The sequence below is a fragment of the Coregonus clupeaformis genome, chromosome 10, assembly GCF_020615455.1.
Source record: "Coregonus clupeaformis isolate EN_2021a chromosome 10, ASM2061545v1, whole genome shotgun sequence".
NCBI lineage: Eukaryota > Metazoa > Chordata > Actinopteri > Salmoniformes > Salmonidae > Coregonus > Coregonus clupeaformis.
In genome coordinates this window covers 61,935,941-61,955,994 of record NC_059201.1, presented here as the reverse complement: position 1 = coordinate 61,955,994, position 20,054 = coordinate 61,935,941, and the positions used below count along the sequence as shown (strand labels likewise).

The 20,054-nt window shown below is 47.7% G+C and overlaps 1 pseudogene; it reads left to right on the top strand.

Moving 5' to 3' along the window:
• The first annotated feature begins 228 nt into the window (after window positions 1-228).
• The window catches only part of LOC121532513, a 61,994-nt pseudogene continuing 42,168 nt past the window's right edge, over window positions 229-20,054 (top strand).

Below are 20,054 nucleotides of genomic sequence, written 5' to 3'. Positions count from 1 at the left end.
AGAGGCAGCAAGGGAGGAGAAACGGCGACTTAAAAGGACTCTGTCACGAAGAAAGCCAGAGAAGCAGCCCCAAGAAAATGTTTTGTGGGGGGGCACACGGGGTGGACGACGAGGCAGCAGGAGGCCGGGAAAGGGCTGACTGTAGAGAAGGAGGCCACTATTTTAGAGGTCCTCCAAGACCTGCGGATCAGCAGTTTAAGAGAGGAGGCCACCACATTACGGGGGCTGATGGCGAGGTTAGAGCAGGAGAGCTCCCTTCAAGAGGAGGCGCTGCAGGAGGCCCGTTGGGAGAAGGATGTAGTGGAGGCTGGTCAGGCAACAAAAGGAGCGTGTGTTCATTGAGGAACCAAGATATGCGGAGATACGCACTGTGTCGCCAGTGCGCATTCACAGCCCAATGCATCCTGTGCCAGCGCCCCGCACGTGTCGTGCGAAAGTGGGCATCCAGCCAGGACGGGTTGTGCCGGCTCAACGCTCCTGGTCTCCAGTGCGCCTCCACAGCCCGGTACGGCCTGCGCCTCCACGGTCCAGTATATCCTGCGCCAGTCCTACCAGCCAGTGTGCGTTCACAGTCCAGTGCGTCCTGTGCCAGCGCCCCGCACATGTCGTGCAAAAGCGGGCATCCAGCCAGGACAGGATGTGCCAGCTCTACGCTCCAGACCTCCAGTGCGCCTCCACAGCCCGGTACAGCCTGTGCCAGCTCCTCGTACCAAACCAGTGGTGCCTGTCGCCAGCCCGGTACGCCCCGTACCTGCTCCCCGCACCAAACCAGTGGTGCGTGTATCCAGTCCAGTACAGCCCGTACATGCTCTCCGCACCAAACCAGTGGTGCGTGTCGCCAGCCAGGTACAACCCGTACCTTCTCCCCGCACCAAACCAGTGGTGCGCGTATCCAGTCCGGTACGGCCCGTACCTGCTCCCCGCACCAAACCAGTGGTGCGTGTCGCCCGCCCGGTACGCCCCGTACCTGCTCCCCGCACCAAACCAGTCGTGCGCGTATCCAGTCCAGTACGGCCCGTACCTGCTCCCCGCACCAAACCAGTGGTGCGTGTCGCCAGCTCGGTACGCCCCGTACCTGCTCCCCGCACCAAGCCAGTGGTGCGTGTTGCCAGCCCGGTACGTCCCATACCTGCTCCCCGCACCAAACCAGTCGTGCGCGTATCCAGTCCAGTACGGCCCGTACCTGCTCCCCGCACCAAACCAGTGGTGCGTGTCGCCAGCTCGGTACGCCCCGTACCTGCTCCCCGCACCAAACCAGTGGTGCGTGTTGCCAGCCCGGTACGTCCCGTACCTGCTCCCCGCACCAAACCAGTGGTGCGTGTATCCAGTCCGGCACGGCCCGTGCCTGCTCCTCGCACCAAACCAGTGGTGCGTTTCTCCAGTCCTGCACGACCTGTGCCTGCTCCTCGCACCAGACCAGTGGTGCGTGTCTCCAGTCCGGCACGACCCGTGCCTGCTCCTCGCACCAAACCAGTGGTGCGTGTCTCCAGTCCGGCACGACCCGTGCCTGCTCCTCGCACCAGACCAGTGGTGCGTGTTCCCAGTCCAGCTCCGGTCAGCGGTTCCACTCCGGAACCAGAGCAGTCCGCTCCACCGGTGCCTAGTCCAGCTCCGGTCAGTGGATCCACTCCGGAGCCAGAGTAGTCCGCTCCACCGGTGCCTAGTCCAGCTCCGGTCAGTGGATCCACTCCGGAGCCAGAGTAGTCCGCTCCACCGGTGTCCAGTCCAGCTCCGGTCAGCGGCTCCACTCCGGAGCCAGAGCAGTCGGCTCCACCGGTGCCTAGTCCAGCTCCGGTCAGTGGATCCACTCCGGAGCCAGAGTAGTCCGCTCCACCGGTGTCTAGTCCAGCTCCGGTCAGCGGCTCCACTCCAGAGCCAGAGCAGTCCACTCCACCGGTGCCCAGTCCAGCTCCGGTCAGCGGCTCCACTCCGGAGCCAGAGTAGTCCGCTCCACCGTGGTCCAGTTCAGCTCCGGTCAGCGGCTCCACTCCAGGCCCAGACGTCAGCCCCTCTCCAGGTTCGGGGCCTCCCACACCAGGGTCCAGACAGGGCTCTGTGCATCGTGGGAGGAAGGAGAGGGGAAGCATCGCGCCGTGGTCCAGACCAGACCAGGGCTGCAACGGGGAGGCAGAGAGGGAAAGGTCGTCACGCCCGGAGCCGGAGCCACCTCCGAGGCTGAATGCCCACCCAGACCCTCCCCTAATGAGTCAGGTTGGTGCGGCCGGAGTACGCACCTTTGGGGGTAGGGGGGGGGGGGGTACTGTCACGCCCTGATCTAGAGAACTCTTGTTGGTTGGGTCAGGGTGTGAGTTTCTGTTGAGATCTATGTTATTGTATTTCTATGTTGTAGATCTAGTTTGCTATTTCTATGTTTGGCCGTGTGTGATACCCAATCAGAGGCAGCTGTCGCGCGTTGTCTCTGATTGGGGATCATATGCACGGCGCTTGTAATGCCAAGGTAGTGGGTTCGATCCCCGGGACCACCCATACACCCCCAAAAAAAATATGCACGCATGACTGTAAGTCGCTTTGGATAAAAGCGTCTGCTAAATGGCATATTATTATTATTATTATACTTAGGTAGCCTGGTTGCCTACCTTAGTTGTGGGATCTTGACTCGTGTTTGTGTTCCTGTTAGGCTTGTTGTGTGTATAGCCCATAGGACTTCACATTTTCGTTGTTTTGTTATTTTGTCAAGTGTTTATTCGTCTTAATAAACATGTACGCATACCACGCTGCACCTTGGTCTGACCCGTCTCTCAACAATCGTGACAGAACCAACTGATTGCAGCATTACCACAAAAATGGAGGAGGCAAGTGGAAAAGGGAGAAGGTAGGGAACTTATTTGCTTGCTATATACTCAAGATACAAATTGGCTGAAAGGAATTGGCATAAATAGAAAATAGTTTCATTTGAGGACAAAAATGTTGACAGCTGCGCCATACAGGTTGGAAAATAAATGGAAAGAGATTTTCAGTGTACCGATTCCATGGCACATGGTTTATGAACTGGTACAAAAAACAACACTTGATTCAACACTTTGAGTTTTTCAATTTAAATTATTATACAACATTCTTGCCACCAACAGAATGCTATATATATGGGGCATACAACAATCTCAGCTCTGTAGATTTTGTTGTGAAAGAGACAGAATCACAAGATAATTTATTCTGGTATTGCCCCTATGTAGCTTGTTTCTGGTCACAGGTTCAGGAATGGTTAAAAAATCACAACATTCACTTAAAATGAACCTTACAAATAGCAGTGTTGAGCGATTTGGAAAGCCATGGTCAGTCAATAAATAATATAATACTTGTAGGAAAGGTTTTCATCTTTAGCTCACAATCTGTGGATACTATATGATTAGAAAGGTTCAACATTTATGTAAAACATCACAGCACAATTGAAAAATGTATGGCACATGGAAACCAAACGAGGGTGGTCTATGGTGATAGGTGGGATGGGCTGAAAGTGGCTGAGGGGTGGGATTAAAGAGCTTATGTTTGGTAATGTATTATTTTTATGTGATTGCTTTATTTAAAAGTACCATCTATGTAAAATGTTTATACAAAATGTGTATGTAAAATGTATATGTAGAACATATATGTAATATGTCTATGTAAAATGTATGTATATGTAGCAGAAAAGCTGTAAAAAAAAGTGTTGGAATTGTTCATTTTGCAATCTGAATATGTATATGTTATGGTATTTATGTCATAGTAATTCTCACCTCTGAACCTTGACCAGTTGCTATGCTGCATGGGTATTTTATTTCTACTATTTCCATAATTTATATTGTCAAAAAAACAATAGAGACACATGTATAAAGAAAAGGCACCTCGCATTACATATGTGAAAGATGCAAACATTTTATTTGAACCTTCATTTGAGTCTGCATTTGCACACTATTCTGGTTTAGATGTGAAACCTAAGGAGTTTTATATTTTTCCACACCAGTCCCCCAGTATGTCATATTAATCATAATTTGTGCGAGAGAGAGAAATCTGAAATGTTAATATTCTGAATTCTAAGTAATGCTGGTGCGGTTTTGGGGTTATGTTTTAATTTCCCTCCCACTGCCTGAATAGTATTTACTTTGACATTGTGCAAATGAGGATGCATGAATTTAAAAGTAAACAGGAAGATAGGAATAATTATCCCACCAATCCAGTCCAGTATAAATAACTTTTCCATCCAAATGTAACTCCAAAGTCCTACCTAGTTATTTGAAGTATTTGAAGGGGAGAGTTACCGATTTCTTTCTATTAGAACATGAATTAGGGCCAAGAGTTTTTCCAGGTCAGGTCACAAGGTCAGGTAAAATTCCTGGTCCTAACTATTTCAATTACAGCCAGAAGTTTTCCCTTGAGCAAGTGGCTTGACCTGGAAAACTCTAGCCTCTAGTACCCTATGTCAGGGGTTCGGGAAGAACTCCTAGCCCTATATATGATGCCTTGAAAAAACGTATAGCCTACGCGGGACCAAGACTTCTTCATAAGGTCACATTTTCAGGAAAACTCCAGGCCCTACACATGATTGGCTTCATTCTGCCAGAATAATGGTCTGAAAATACAGATCTGTGGTCTACCAGATCCCTCAACCATGTTTGGTCACATTCATACGTCTCCCTAACTAAACCCACAACCACTCAACCTAAACATCCAACCGCATCTTCAATTCAGGAAACCTACAATGTTTTCTCGTGTTGCGTCACAGCCGGACAGATTCTGTGAAAGGGGGTAATGAAAAATATTTCAGTTCAAAACCTTCCGTGGTTACTCTCCATCGATTTCTAGCTTCTTAACTCAGTTGCATGTGGGACTGTTTCTGGCGAGCTCTCACTGTGCCCACTGCTCTTCCCTTTATTTTTTTCTCTCTCTCTCTTTCTTCATCTCTCTCGCTCTCTCGCTCCCTCTCACCTCCCCTCTCTCCCTCCCTCTCTCCCTCCAATTGAAGTGCACTTAGTAGCACACCAAGAAGCCTAATTGGTTCTGTCATATAATAATGAGCCTATTTCGCCTCCCCGTTTTCCTACCCAGAAAGCCAGCAGCTTGTTTTGTGGATACATTCTCGATTAATGGATTTACGAAAGAGGAAGTGGATTAAATAAATTGCTCCCTAGTGCTGACGGTAGGGCAATCACACTTTTGTTTCAGAAATGTGTTTTCCTATCCTGATAGCCTCCGAAGCCTGTGCTCTAATTACAGGTTTGTAACACTTTGGACTGCAAAGGCTAACAGCTTGAGTGTTTGCTTGCCGAGGCGCTGGTATCGTATAGGATGACTTTCCTAAGACAGGCCACTGAGCATTGCTTGGGACAACCCCAACCCATGTGATCCATTATCTCTTGAAAAATCCTCTAAACTCTCCAACCCACAATCCTCAGCCACCTGAATCTCCACATCATCAGCAGAGACGAGCACCAGGTCAGTACCTCTCCGACTCCCGGGGAATCCTCTTCATCCTGGCCATAGAGAACGTCAAGACCACCTGGGGCCTGCGGGGGGCCACCAGATGCTGGACCTGTACGAGATAAGTGTTCACATTGTGTGTGTGTCTGGAGGGAGGGGATTGGTTGAAATGACGCCAATCCAGTTTTCCATTAATTTGTTGTAACTAGTTTAACCCTCTGGGTATGCATGCATGTGCTAATCACAAACTATTGTAAACTGAAGTTATGCTATATGTATCGCTTCAAAATTTCACTTTAATAATATTTTTGGGGAAGAGACAGACTATTCCTCTGAGTTCCTCTGAAAAAGACTGCAGATATAATTTTGACCAAAGTCCTTTTTTTTATTGTATTTTTAAATTTTTATAGGGGGTAGATCAGCTTTAATATTGCAGATAGATTGTAACTTCCATCAATGTAATTGTCTGCATCACTTCCAATCCCCCATATTATTTTTTTCTGGCAAATATATATATATATATATACAGTGTATATACAGTTGAAGTAGGAAGTTTACATACACTTAGGTTGGAATCATTAAAACTTGTTTTTCAACCACTCCACAAACTATCATTTTGGCAAGTCGGTTAGGACATCTACTTTGTGCATGACACAAGTAATTTTTCTGTCAATTGTTTACAGACAGATTATTTCACTTATAATTCACTGTATCACAATTCCAGTGGGTCAAAAGTTTACATACACTAAGTTGACTGTGCCTTTAAACAGCTAGGAAAATTCCAGAAAATTATGTCATGGCTTTAGAAGCTTCTGATAGGCTAATTGACATCATTTGAGTCAATTGGAGGTGTTCCTGTGGATGTATTTCAAGGCCTAGCTTCAAATTCAGTGACTCTTTGCTTGACATCATGGGAAAATCAAAAGAAATAGGCCAAGACTTCAGAAAAGGTTCATCCTTGGGAGCAATTTCCAAACGCCTGAAGGTACCACGTTAATCTGTACAAACAATAGTACGCAGGTATAAACACCATGGGACCACGCAGCCGTCATACCGCTCAGGAAGGAGACGTGTTCTGTCTCCTAGAGATTAACGTACTTTGGTGCGAAAAGTGCAACTCAATCGCAGAACAACAGCAAAGGACCTTGTGAAGATGCTGGAGGAAACAGCTACAAAAGTATCTATATCCACAGTAAAATGAGTCCTATATCGACATAACCTGAAAGGCCGCTCAGCAAGGAAGAAGCCACTGCTCCAAAACCGCCATAAAAAAGCAAGACTACAGTTTGCAACTGCACATGGGGACAAAGATTGTACTTTTTGGAGAAATGTCCTCTGGTCTGATGAAACAAAAATAGAACTGTTTGGCCATAATGACCATCGTTATGTTTGGAGGAAAAAGGGGGTCGCTTGCAAGCCGAAGAAAACCATCCCAACCGTGAAGCATGGGGGTGGCAGCATCATGCTGTGGGGGTGCTTTGCTGCAGGAGGGACTGGTACACTTCACAAAATAGATGGCATCATGAGGAAGGAAAATTATGTGGATATATTGAAGCATCATCTCAAGAGATCAGTCAGGAAGTTAAAGCTTGGTCGCAAATGGGTCTTCCAAATGGACAATGACCCCAAGCATACTTCCAAAGTTGTGCCAAAATGGCTTAAGGACAACAAAGTCAAGGTATTGGAGTGGCCATCACAAAGCCCTGACCTCAATCCTATAGAAAATTTGTGGGCAGAACTGAAAAAGCGTGTGCGAGCAAGGAGGCCTACAAACCTGACTCAGTTACACCAGCTCTGTCAAGAGGAATGGGCCAAAATTCACCCAACTTATTGTGGGAAGCTTGTGGAAGGATACCCGACACGTTTGACCCAAGTTAAACAATTTAAAGGCAATGCTACCAAATACTAATTGAGTGTATGTAAACTTCTGACCCACTGGGAATGTGATGAAAGAAATAAAAGTTAAAACAAATCATTCTCTCTACAATTATTCTGACATTTCACATTCTTAAAATAAAGTGGTGATCCTAACTGACCTAAGACAGGGAGTTTTTACTAGGATTAAATGTCAGGAATTGTGAAAAACTGAGTTTAAATGTATTTGGCTAAGGTGTATGTAAACTTCCGACTTCAACTGTATATCTTGCATTACTCATCTCATATGTATATACTGTATTCTATAATATTCTACTGTATCTTAGTCCATGCCGCTCCTTCATTGCTTGTCCATATATGTATATATTCTTAAATTCCATTCCTTACTTAGATTTGTGTGTATTGGGTATATGTTGTGAAATTGTTAGATATGACTTGTTAGATATTACTGCACTGTCGGAGCTAGAGACACAAGCATTACTTCAACTGTATATACATACATACACATACATATATACATACATACATACATATAAATACATACACACATATATATATATATATATATATATATATATATATATATATATATATATATATATATATATATATATATATATATATATATATATATATACATATCCTTTAAAAAAATATATTTCCCTTAATTACTTTCCAACCACATCACCCCTTCCATAATTGGAGTAAACTAGTCAACAACAATGCTTAGGCCTCTACTTCCAGCTTATACATACTACATACATTTTATGGACACAGTCAATTTTACTATAATTCTATTTTGTTTGTTTTTACTCCTGAACTTCCTCTACCCTCAACCTCTCCTTTGCTTCTATATGCCATATTTTTCTAACTGTGCTCTTTCACAAAAGCCTATAACCTATATACTTATTATGGACAAAGTATGCTTTACATTAGTTATATTGTTGTTATTAGTTGTTGTTAGTTGTTATTAGTCCCATCCTTCAACACCTCCCATCTATCTCTTAACACCATCCATATTGGATTTCTATTTGCCATATTTTTTTCAACTGTACTGTGATGTTTTACAAAAGTTCTGAACGCTTCTATTCTCATTGTTTCTACAGATTGTAAATTGAAAATAAACATTTTTGCTAAAAGTATTATGATATTATTGATCGATTGACTATGACTTTTCAGATCACCCAGTAGTGCTATCTGCAGGGTTAGCTCCAGGTAAATATTGCAATCCTTTAGCCATTCCTGGACCTGTGTCCAAAAACAAGCCACAAATGGACAGTACCAAAACAAATGATCTAATGATTCTGTCTTTTTGCAGCAAAATCTGCAGAGCTGGGAAGATTGTATCCCCCATATAAATATTCTATTATTAGCAAGAATTTTGTATAATAATTTAAATAGAAAAATTCGATGTTTTGAATCCAGCGTCGTTTTGCGTATCAGTTCATAAACACTATGCCATGGAATCAGTACGTCAAAAATCTCTTCCCAACTATTTTGCAATCTATATGGGATGCCTGTCAATCCTTTGGTCCTTAAATGAAACTAGTATACTTTTTTATTTATCACAATTTTATTTAACCAATTATGTTCTTTAATGCATGGCCGACAGACAAGTTCCTTACTTTTTCCCCCTTCCACTTTCCTCTTCCATTTTTGCGGTAATGCTGCAATTATTTGGTTGTAATTTTGGGTAGAGCAGACATTTCCATATGTTTTTGTTAGCTGCATGTGTGACATAACTCCACCAGTCCTACCTATGATATAATTTTCGAAGATTATACCTTTTTTTAAACTTTTTTAAAAAAATAATGTTTTTTTATCAATTAGTATATTTGAGTTTAACCACAGTATTTGTTGCATTATTTGTTCTGTTGTTTCTGGAGGATTCAATTGAAATTGCAACCAACTTTCTATGGCTTGTTTTAGAAATAGTGATATTTGGGAGATTATTTCCTTTTCAAATAACTGAAAGTGAGAGGTTGTAATCTGAATAAAGGGAAAAAGGTCATTCTTGAACATTGGGTGAGACATTCTTACTAATTTGCTAGAGAACCAGTTCGGATTTTGACCAAAGTACTTTGTAGGAGTCCCAAGTATTGTTGTCACATACCCTGGAGTGTTGGGCTTCAGAAGCCCAGTGGCCTCAAAGACTCTAAGAGAGGAATCATTCACAAAGTACTTTGAGCTCAACAGGGAACAGAGAGACTGAGTGAAAGCAACAGTATTTTACTCTTCTCCCTGGTCTCGTCAAATAATTAATTGCCCCTCATTAGTATGATCTCACTTTATCTTTCTCAGTCTTTCTCTCTCTCAAATATATTATATTCTTCACTGGAATAAAAAAATATGTTTCCCACTTTAGCCTAATGGCAGTAATTTGAGTGTCAGTTGGATTCAATCTGGAAAATCTTTCCTTCAATCAAAACGTTTTTCTTTAACTCCCAGTCAAGTTAAATTTAACCATTTAGTATTAGGTTTTTGATTCAATCCATCTCCCAGAGGTATGAACTTCAACACTGAATATTACAGAACATCCTAACTTGCCTAACATAATTAATACTCAGTGGTAGGCCTACAAATCAACGACAACCCAATGATGAACCACCTGATTCCCTACTTACTCAGAGCTATAAATAGCTTTTGGATGAGTGAGTGGTAGGAGGGAGGGAGGAAGAGATGGAGGGATGGAGGGAGGGAGTGTTAGCTAGATGATTTGGGGCCATGGGGCGGCACACAATTGGCCCAGCGTCGTCCAGGGTAGGGGAGGGAATGGCCGGCAGGGATGTAGCTCAGTTGGTAGAGCATGAACGCCAGGGTTGTGGGTTTGATTCCCACGGGGGGTCAGTATGAAAAATTAAATACAAAAATAATGTATGCACTCACTAACTGTAAGTTGCTCTGGATAAGAGCGTCTGCTAAATGACTAAAATGTAAATGTAAATGATTTAGGTAATGTAATGGTCATGATGATGCTGCTCCTTTCTGTTAGCATAGCGGTGTGTGCGTGTGTGTGCATGTGTGTGTGTATTAGCTCTCTGCCAACACCCCCCCCCATTTCCCCCCTATTCAGAGCCTCTGATTCTCTGATTCAGCAGTGGATCCATATTTCTAATATTTCTAAACTTCATTCATGCACATTGAAAGATTGTAAAAGGCTGTCTGCGGGGAGACCGAGTGGCATGTACCGAGGGAAGTCTGGTTTCTCAGTGATCGTTTATCATACTAGCGCTACTGTGCTGAAAGTTGTTGTGTTGTTTGTTTTGTCTATGTAGATGGATCCACATGCATACATCAGTCTATATTTAATATTACTAGAGTGCTGGACGTTGTTGTTTTGCCTACATAGATGTTTCCACACACACGCATACAGGTAACTGCCAAAATAAAGGAAACACCAACATAAAGCGTCTTAATAGGGCGCTGGGCCAGCACGAGCCACCAGAACAGCTTAAATGCACCTTGGCATAGATTCTACAAGTTTCTGGAACTCTATTGGAGGGATGAGACACCATTATTCCACAAGAAATTCCATAATTTTGTGTTTGAATCAGGCCAGAGACATACTATAATACTGGAAGGGCCCCTGAGGCCCCTCAGGAAGTGTGATACGACTGGAGGCCCTCAATGTCTGCTGCAGTATGGGTCTTATTTAAAGCACAGTCGTCAGGTTTACCCCCATCACACTTCCATCCTGGATGGGTTATCGTAGGTAGACAGTTTGACTAAGGAGGCAAGGAGCCATGACACCTCTCTCTCTCTATTTGTGAGTGGGTGTCACGTGGAGGTGGCAGTTTAACAGTTTTAACGGCCAGCGTTGTACTGTAGACACAACAGTGGCAGACGGTTGACAAGGACGCAATTAAAGGGAGACGATTAAAGGAAAAGGAGACTGGTTGTAACGATCCCGGCAGTCTGAGTCGGGTCCTGTCGGTGGACTAGTTTTTTTCTGCTCGTGATCTCCAGTTTCCCGAGGGTTCTGGAACGCTCCGGGGAGCTCTCTTGATTTCCGCACCTGCATCCCATCAGCAATCTGCACACCTGGTCCTGATCATCACCCTTCTTAGGCTCTGGCCTAACATCCATTCCCTGCCGGATCGTTAGCCATTAACAGTATGTTTTGTCAGCGTATCAGCCTCTTAGTACTAGCGTTAGTTTTGTTGTTTTGCACCTTGTTGACCTGCCTTGTACTCACCTCAGTTTTTTTCTGTCTACAGTCATTCTCCCGAACCTTCACCCAACCCCTGCCGTGCCATCATTTAATCTGCCACTTCACCTCCACCTACTCATCTCCGCCACCCGCTCCGTCTCCTGGATTATTCTGCACCTTTTGAATCTGTAATAAACACTCACCTTCGTTCAACTCTCCTTGTCCTGGTCTGCTTCTGGGTTCTGTCTTAGGGAACCGTGACAGAACGATCCGGCCATTAATGAACCCAGCGGACCTGGACTCTGTTCGCCATGCCATTACCCATCAGGAGAAGATGTTGGGCCATCATAGCACGGAGCTACAGGAGATCGCGTTGGCAGTTCGGAACCTTTCTACCGGTCTGACGGAGGTCCAGAACCAGCGCGAGTTGTCGGTGGAGGATCCACTGCCGGTTTCACCCATCTCGCCTGCCGCGTCTGGAGCGGTGTCCTTCCGTGAGCCCAAGGTTCCGACGCCGGATAAATATGAGGGGGAGCTGGGAAGATGCCGTTCTTTCCTCATGCAGTGTGGGTTAGTGTTCGATCTACAGCCCTACTCTTATGCCACAGACAAGGCTAGGATAGCCTTTGTGATTGAGTTGCTGCGTGGTCGAGCGCTGGAGTGGGCTTCAGCCGTTTGGGAACGACAAGACCCCTGCATGGCTTCATACCCGGGGTTCACGGCCGAGATGAGGAAGCTCTTCGACCATTCCGTCCGAGGGAGGGACGCAGCTAGGCGCCTGTTTTCGCTTCACCAAGGAACTCGCAGCGTGGCCGACTTCGTGATCGAGTTCAAGATGTTGGCTGTGGAGAGTGGGTGGAATGAGGAGTCTCTGCAAGCGGCCTTTTACCAGGGTCTGTCGGAGCAGCTCAAGGATGAGTTGATCTCCTATCCGGAGCCTAGTGACCTGGACAGCTTGGTAGCCTTGTCTATCCGGGTGGATAATCGAGTCCGAGAGCGAAGGAGGGAGAAGCAATGGGGTCCGTCCAATCGATCAGCTTCTCAGGTTCCAGTCGGGTCGGGATTGGACCAGAATACGTCGATCATCGTCCACCACACAGGATTAGTGGAGAGGTCCTGTCTCCCGATTCTGAACCAATGCAAGTAGGGCGGCACGGGTTAACCAAGGAGGAACGCCAACTCAGACGTAGGACTAACTGTTGCCTCTACTGTGGTGGTTCGGGACATTACCTCGCCACCTGTTCCCGGCGGTCGTCAAACTGCGCGGCTCGCTAAAGTTGGGAGGACTTTTAGCGAGCCAGTTTCGACCTCTCAATACCTCTGTCAGACCCCGTTTCCCGGCTACCCTTGTGAACAGGAATCAGAGCTTAGCGATTAACGCTTTTATCGATTCAGGTGCCGATGGAAGCTTTCTTGATGCCGAGTTGGTGGAACAGCTGGGGCTTTCCAAGGAGCAATTGCCGGAAGCCATTGAAGCGACCACTCTGAACGGCAGTAGTCTGGCACGTATCACGATGAGGACTGAACCGGTTAAGATGCTGTTGTCGGGGAATCATTCGGAGATGATTTCATTCTTCATTCTGCCGTCTTCCCATGTTCCTCTGGTCCTTGGATACCCCTGGCTGAAGGAACACAATCCCACGTTCGATTGGGTGACGGGCAAGGTAACGAGTTGGAGCCTTGATTGTCATGCTAACTGTCTCAAGACTGCCTGTCCCCATTCGGTTCCCAGTCAGGTGATTGAGGCTAAACCCCCAGATTTGTCCCTGGTTCCCGAGACATATCACGATTTGGGGGAAGTGTTCAGTAAGCAGAAGGCTCTGTCACTCCCTCCCCACCGACCATATGATTGTGCCATCAACCTGTTCCCTGGAGCTGTCTACCCCAAGGGAAGGTTATACAGTATCTCCCGCCCTGAACGTGAGGCTTTGGAGACCTACATCAAGGAGTCCCTAGCTGCTGGTCTCGTTCGTCCTCGTCATCACCCCTGGGGGCAGGATTCTTCTTTGTGGGTAAGAAGGATGGCTCTCTTCGACCGTGTATTGATTATCGGGGGTTGAATGACATCACGGTCAAGAACAAGTATCCCCTGCCCTTGATGAGTTCTGCCTTCGACTCCTTACAGGGTGCTACGGTGTTCACCAAGCTAGACCTACGCAATGCGTATCACATGGTCCGGATCAGAGAGGGAGACGAGTGGTTGACGGGTTTCAATACACCGATGGGTCACTCGAGTATCAGGTGATGCCGTTTGGACTGACCAATGCTCCAGCGGTATTCCAGAGTATGGTGAACGACGTCCTGAGAGATATGATCGGTCTCTTTGTGTTTGTTTACCTGGATGACATTCTGATCTTCTCGAAGGAACCTTCCGACCACGTCCAGCATGTCCGGCAGGTTCTGCAGCGATTGTTGGAGAATCGCCTGTTCGTGAAGGCCGAGAAGTGCGAAGTTTCACGCCCACACGACATCCTTTCTCGGGTACATCATCTCCAGGGGAGAGATTAGGATGGACCAGGAGAAGGTTAGAGCGGTTCTGGAATGGGCCCAGCCCGGTACGAGATTGCAGCTCCAGAGATTTTTGGGGTTTGCGAATTTCTACCGCAGGTTCATCCGGGATTACAGCCGTGTGGCCGCTCCGTTAACTGCCTTGACTTCCAGTATCAGGAGCTTCAAGTGGAATCCGGAGGCGGATCGAGCGTTTCTGGATTTGAAGAGGCGATTCACCAACGCACCGATTCTCTCTCAACCGGACACGGCCCGTCAGTTCGTCGTTGAAGTGGACGCGTCTGATGTGGGAGTTGGCGCCATCCTGTCGCAGCGATGCTCCACGGACAGTAAACTCCATCCCTGCGCCTACTACTCTCGTCGCCTTTCGCCTGCGGAGAGGAATTACGATGTGGGTAACCGGGAGCTTCTCGCGGTGAAACTTGCCTTGGAGGAGTGGCGCCACTGGTTGGAGGGGGCGGAGCAACCGTTTATTGTCTGGACTGACCACAAGAATCTTGCTTACGTGCAATCGGCTAGACGTCTCAACTCCCGTCAGGCCAGGTGGTCGTTGTTTTTCGGACGATTCAATTTTTCCCTGACGTTCCGACCTGGATCTAAGAACGGCAAGGCGGACGCCTTGTCTCGGATGTTCTCCAAGACGGAGGAGAGTGGGTCCAAGACCGAGACAATTCTCCCCCGGAACTGCGTCGTGGGAGCTGTTAGGTGGAAGATTGAGGAGGAGGTGATGGCGGCTCTTCGGACGCAGCCCGGTCCCGGTAACGGTCCACCCGGTCGGTTGTTTGTGCCTGAGTCGGTTCGTCCTGCGGTCCTCAAATGGTCCCACGCCAGCAAGATGGCTTGTCACCCTGGCGTGGCTCGGACGATGGCGTTTCTTCGCAGACGTTTTTGGTGGCCTGCCATGGCCGAGGATACTCGGGGTTATGTTGCTGCCTGTCCAGTGTGTGCGCAGAATAAGAGTACCAATCGGCCCAGCTCTGGACTACTTCACCCCCTTCCTATTCCCCGGCGACCATGGTCGCATCTAGCCCTGGACTTTGTCACTGGGTTGCCCGCTTCTGAGGGGAACACGGTCGTTCTGACTATCGTGGACAGATTCAGCAAGTTCGCCCACTTTGTGCCAATTGCCAAGCTTCCCTCTGCCCTCGGAGACGTCCGAGATCCTGGTTAGGGAGGTTTTCAGGGTCCACGGGTTGCCCAGTGATATCGTTTCCGACCGTGGCCCTCAGTTTACCTCTGCTGTCTGGAAGTCCTTCTGTTTGGCCATTGGAGCTACAGTCAGTCTCACATCTGGTTTTCACCCCCAATCCAATGGTCAGGCGGAGAGAGCCAACCAGAAGATGGAATCCACGCTACGCTGCCTGGCCTCTTCCAACCCCACCTCCTGGGTCTCTCAGTTGCCTTGGGTTGAGTATGCCCACAATACTCTCCCTACATCTGCCACTGGGATGTCTCCCTTCCAGTGCCTGTATGGCTACCAACCTCCCTTGTTCCCTTCTCAGGAGAAGGAGCTCTCAGTGCCTTCTGTTCAGGCCCATATTCGTCGTTGCCACCGGACCTGGCATCGGGCCAGAAAGGCACTCCTTAGAGTTTCGGACCGGTATCAGCTCCAGGCGAATCGTCGCCGGATCCCCGCTCCCACCTACACCATCGGAGATAGGGTCTGGTTGGCCACACGGGATCTTCCTTTACGGACTGAGTCTAGGAAGTTGTTACCGAAGTTCATTGGTCCGTTTGTGGTGGAGAAGGTGATCAATCCGGTGGCAGTTCGACTCAAACTCCCGAGGACGCTCAGAGTCCATCCCACCTTTCATGTCTCCTGCCTCAAGCCTGTTTTCCTCAGTCCTCTGTTGCCTCCTCCGCCTCCTCCTCCTCCTCCTCGGATGATCGGAGGTGGTCCTGCCTACACGGTGCGACGCATCATGGATTCCAGACGGCGGGGCCGGGGTTTCCAGTATCTCGTGGACTGGGAGGGGTATGGTCCTGAAGAGAGGAGTTGGATTCCGCGGCGACAGATCCTAGATGCTGACCTCATCCGTGACTTCTACCGCCTCCATCCTGGCGCTCCGGGAGTCCGCCCGGTGGCGTTCGTCGGAGGGGGGTACTGTAACGATCCCGGCAGTCTGAGTCGGGTCCTGTCGGTGGACTAGTTTTTTCTGCTCGTGATCTCCAGTTTCCCGAGGGTTCTGGAACGCTCCGGGAGCTCTCTTGATTTCCGCACCTGCATCCCATCAGCAATCTGCACACCTGGTCCTGATCATCACCCTTCTTAGGCTCTGGCCTAACATCCATTCCCTGCCGGATCGTTAGCCATTAACAGTATGTTTTGTCAGCGTATCAGCCTCTTAGTACTAGCGTTAGTTTTGTTGTTTTGCACCTTGTTGACCTGCCTTGTACTCACCTCAGTTTTTTTCTGTCTACAGTCATTCTCCCGGAACCTTCACCCAACCCCTGCCGTGCCATCATTTAATCTGCCACTTCACCTCCACCTACTCATCTCCGCCACCCGCTCCGTCTCCTGGATTATTCTGCACCTTTTGAATCTGTAATAAACACTCACCTTCGTTCAACTCTCCTTGTCCTGGTCTGCTTCTGGGTTCTGTCTTAGGGAACCGTGACACTGGTTTTGTGACCAGTCTGATTTCTGTCAGCATAGACGCAGGAAACAGACAGCTTGTCACGTTCGTCGTGTAAAGGATTGGACCAAGGAGCAGCGTGGTATGCGTACGTATTTATTATAGAAACACCGAACAAAACAACAAAAGCAACGTAACGTAAAGTTCTAATGGGCTACACATAAACAAGCCAAACCAGAAACAAGATCCCACAACTAAAGGTAGGCAAAATGGCTGCCTAAGTATGATCCCCAATCAGAGACAACGATCGACAGCTGCCTCTTATTGGGAACCACACCCGGCCAACATAGATATACAAAACATAGAATGTACACCCTGACCAAACCAACAAGAAACAACAGGCATTAAAGGTCAGGGCGTGACAGTACCCCCCCCAAAGGTGCGGACTCCGGCCGCAAAACCTCGGGTGGGCATCTAGCCTCGGCGGCGGCTCCGGCTCCGGGCGTGACGTCCTCTCCCTTTCTTCCTCCCCGTTGCACCCCTGGTCCGGTCTGGATCTTGGCGTGATGCTTCCCCTCTCAGTCCTCCCACGATGCACCAAGCCCTGTCTGGACCCTCAGAGCTCTGGCTCTGGACTGGAGCAGCTGACCGGGGCTGGACTAGGCACCGGTAGAGCAGACTGCTCTGGCACTGGAGTGGAGCCGCTGACCGGAGCTGAACTGGACCCCGGTGGAGCGGACTGCTCTGGCTCTGGACTGGAGCAGCTGACCGGAGCTGGACTAACACCGGTGGAGCGGACTGCTCTGGCACAGGAGTGGAGCAGTTGACCGGAACTGGACTTGGCACCGGTGGAGCGGACTACTCTGGCACCAGCCATACCGGGCTGGGGACACGCACCACTGGTCTGGTGCGGGGAGCAGGCACGGGCTTTACCGGTCTGTGAAGGTGCACTGGCGGCACAGTGCGTAAAGCCGGCTCATAGCCTGGTGCCTGCACGGTCACACGCTCCTCAAAGCGAGTGCGGGAAGTTGGCTCTGCTAACCTCTGCTCTAAAGACTGAGCTCTCTGCTGCTGGGGGGTTAATTCCTCTCTCTGCTTCTCTTGTTGCCTGGCCAGCTCCTCTCTCTGTGCAACCATTGACTCCTTCTCCCTAAGGGAGCTCTCCTGCTCTATCTTCGTGATCAGCCCCCGTAAGGTGGTTGTCTCTTCTGTCAGAGTGCTAATCTGCAGGTCTCTCCGAGCCTCCTGCTGCTTAGCGAACCACCCCGTGTGCCCCCCCAAATATTTTTATTGGGGTTGCCTCTCAGGCTTCCTTAGCGGTCGGCACCGTTGGCGTCGCCGTTGATCCTCTCCTACCTGGGCTTCTACCTTCGCCCAGGGTCCTTTACCAGCAAATATATCCTCCCAAGACCACAATGTCTTCCACACCTGTGTCCAGGGTGTTTGCTCCTCCTGGGCACGCTGCTTGGTCCGTTGGTGGTGGGATCTTCTGTCACGTTTGTCGTGTAAAGGATTGGACCAAGGTGCAGCGTGGTATGCGTACATAGTCGTTTATTATAGAAACACCAACAAAACAACAAAAGCAACGTAACGTGACGTGATGTGACGTTCTAATGGGCTACACATAAACAAGCCAAACCAGAAACAAGATCCCACAACTAAAGGTAGGCAAAATGGCTGCCTAAGTATGATCCCCAATCAGAGACAACGATCGACAGCTGCCTCTGATTGGGAACCACACCCAGCCAACATAGATATACAAAACATAGAATGAACACCCTGACCAAACAAACAAGAAACAACAGGCATTAAAGGTCAGGGCGTGACACAGCTACAATGGGGGAAAAAAGTATTTAGTCAGCCACCAATTGTGCAAGTTCTCCCACTTAAAAAGATGAGAGAGGCCTGTAATTTTCATCATAGGTACACGTCAACTATGACAGACAAATTGAGAAAAACAATTCCAGAAAATCACATTGTAGGATTTTTAATGAATTTATTTGCAAATTATGGTGGAAAATAAGTATTTGGTCACCTACAAACAAGCAAGATTTCTGGCTCACACAGACCTGTAACTTCTTCTTTAAGAGGCTCCTCTGTCCTCCACTCGTTACCTGTATTAATGGCACCTGTTTGAACTTGTTATCAGTATAAAAGACACCTGTCCACAACCTCAAACAGTCACACTCCAAACTCCACTATGGCCAACACCAAAGAGCTGTCAAAGGACACCAGAAACAAAATTGTAGACCTGCACCAGGCTGGGAAGACTGAATCTGCAATAGGTAAGCAGCTTGGTTTGAAGAAATCAACTGTGGGAGCAATTATTAGGAAATGGAAGACATACAAGACCACTGATAATCTCCCTCGATCTGGGGCTCCACGCAAGATCTCACCCCGTGGGGTCAAATGATCACAAGAACGGTGAGCAAAAATCCCAGAACCACACAGGGGGACCTAGTGAATGACCTGCAGAGAGCTGGGACCAAAGTAACAAAGCCTACCATCAGTAACACACTACGCCGCCAGGGACTCATATCCTGCAGTGCCAGACGTGTCCCCCTGCTTAAGCCAGTACATGTCCAGGCCTGTCTGAAGTTTGCTAGAGTGCATTTGGATGATCCAGAAGAGGATTGGGAGAATGTCATATGGTCAGATGAAACCAAAATAGAACTTTTTGGTAAAAACTCAACTCACCGTGTTTGGAGGACAAAGAATGCTGAGTTGCATCCAAAGAACACCATACCAACTGTGAAGCATGGGGGTGGAAACATCATGCTTTGGGGCTTTTTATCTGCAAAGGGACCAGGACGACTGATCCGTGTAAAGGAAAGAATGAATGGGGCCATGTATCGTGAGATTTTGAGTGAAAACCTCCTTCCATCAGCAAGGGCATTGAAGATGAAACGTGGCTGGGTCTTTCAGCATGACAATGATCCCAAACACACCGCCCGGGCAACGAAGGAGTGGCTTCGTAAGAAGCATTTCAAGGTCCTGGAGTGGCCTAGCCAGTCTCCAGATCTCAACCCCCATAGAAAATCTTTGGAGGGAGTTGAAAGTCCGTGTTGCCCAGCGACAGCCCCCAAAACATCACTGCTCTAGAGGAGATCTGCATGGAGGAATGGGTCAAAATACCAGCAACAGTGTGTGAAAACCTTGTGAAGACTTACAGAAAACGTTTGACCTGTGTCATTGCCAACAAAGGGTATATAACAAAGTATTGAGAAACTTTTGTTATTGACCAAATACTTATTTTCCACCATCATTTGCAAATAAATTCATTAAAAATCCTACAATGTGATTTTCTGGAAAAAAAATTCTCATTTTGTCTGTCATAGTTGACGTGTACCTATGATGAAAATTGCAGGCCTCTCTCATCTTTTTAAGTGGGAGAACTTGCACAATTGGTGGCTGACACATATTTTTTTTCCCCCCCACAGTATATTGTTCCGCTAGTACAGGACTAGTAAAGGACCAGTGCACTACTTTTGTGAATTGTGTTTAAAAATATATATATACAGTACCAGTCAAAA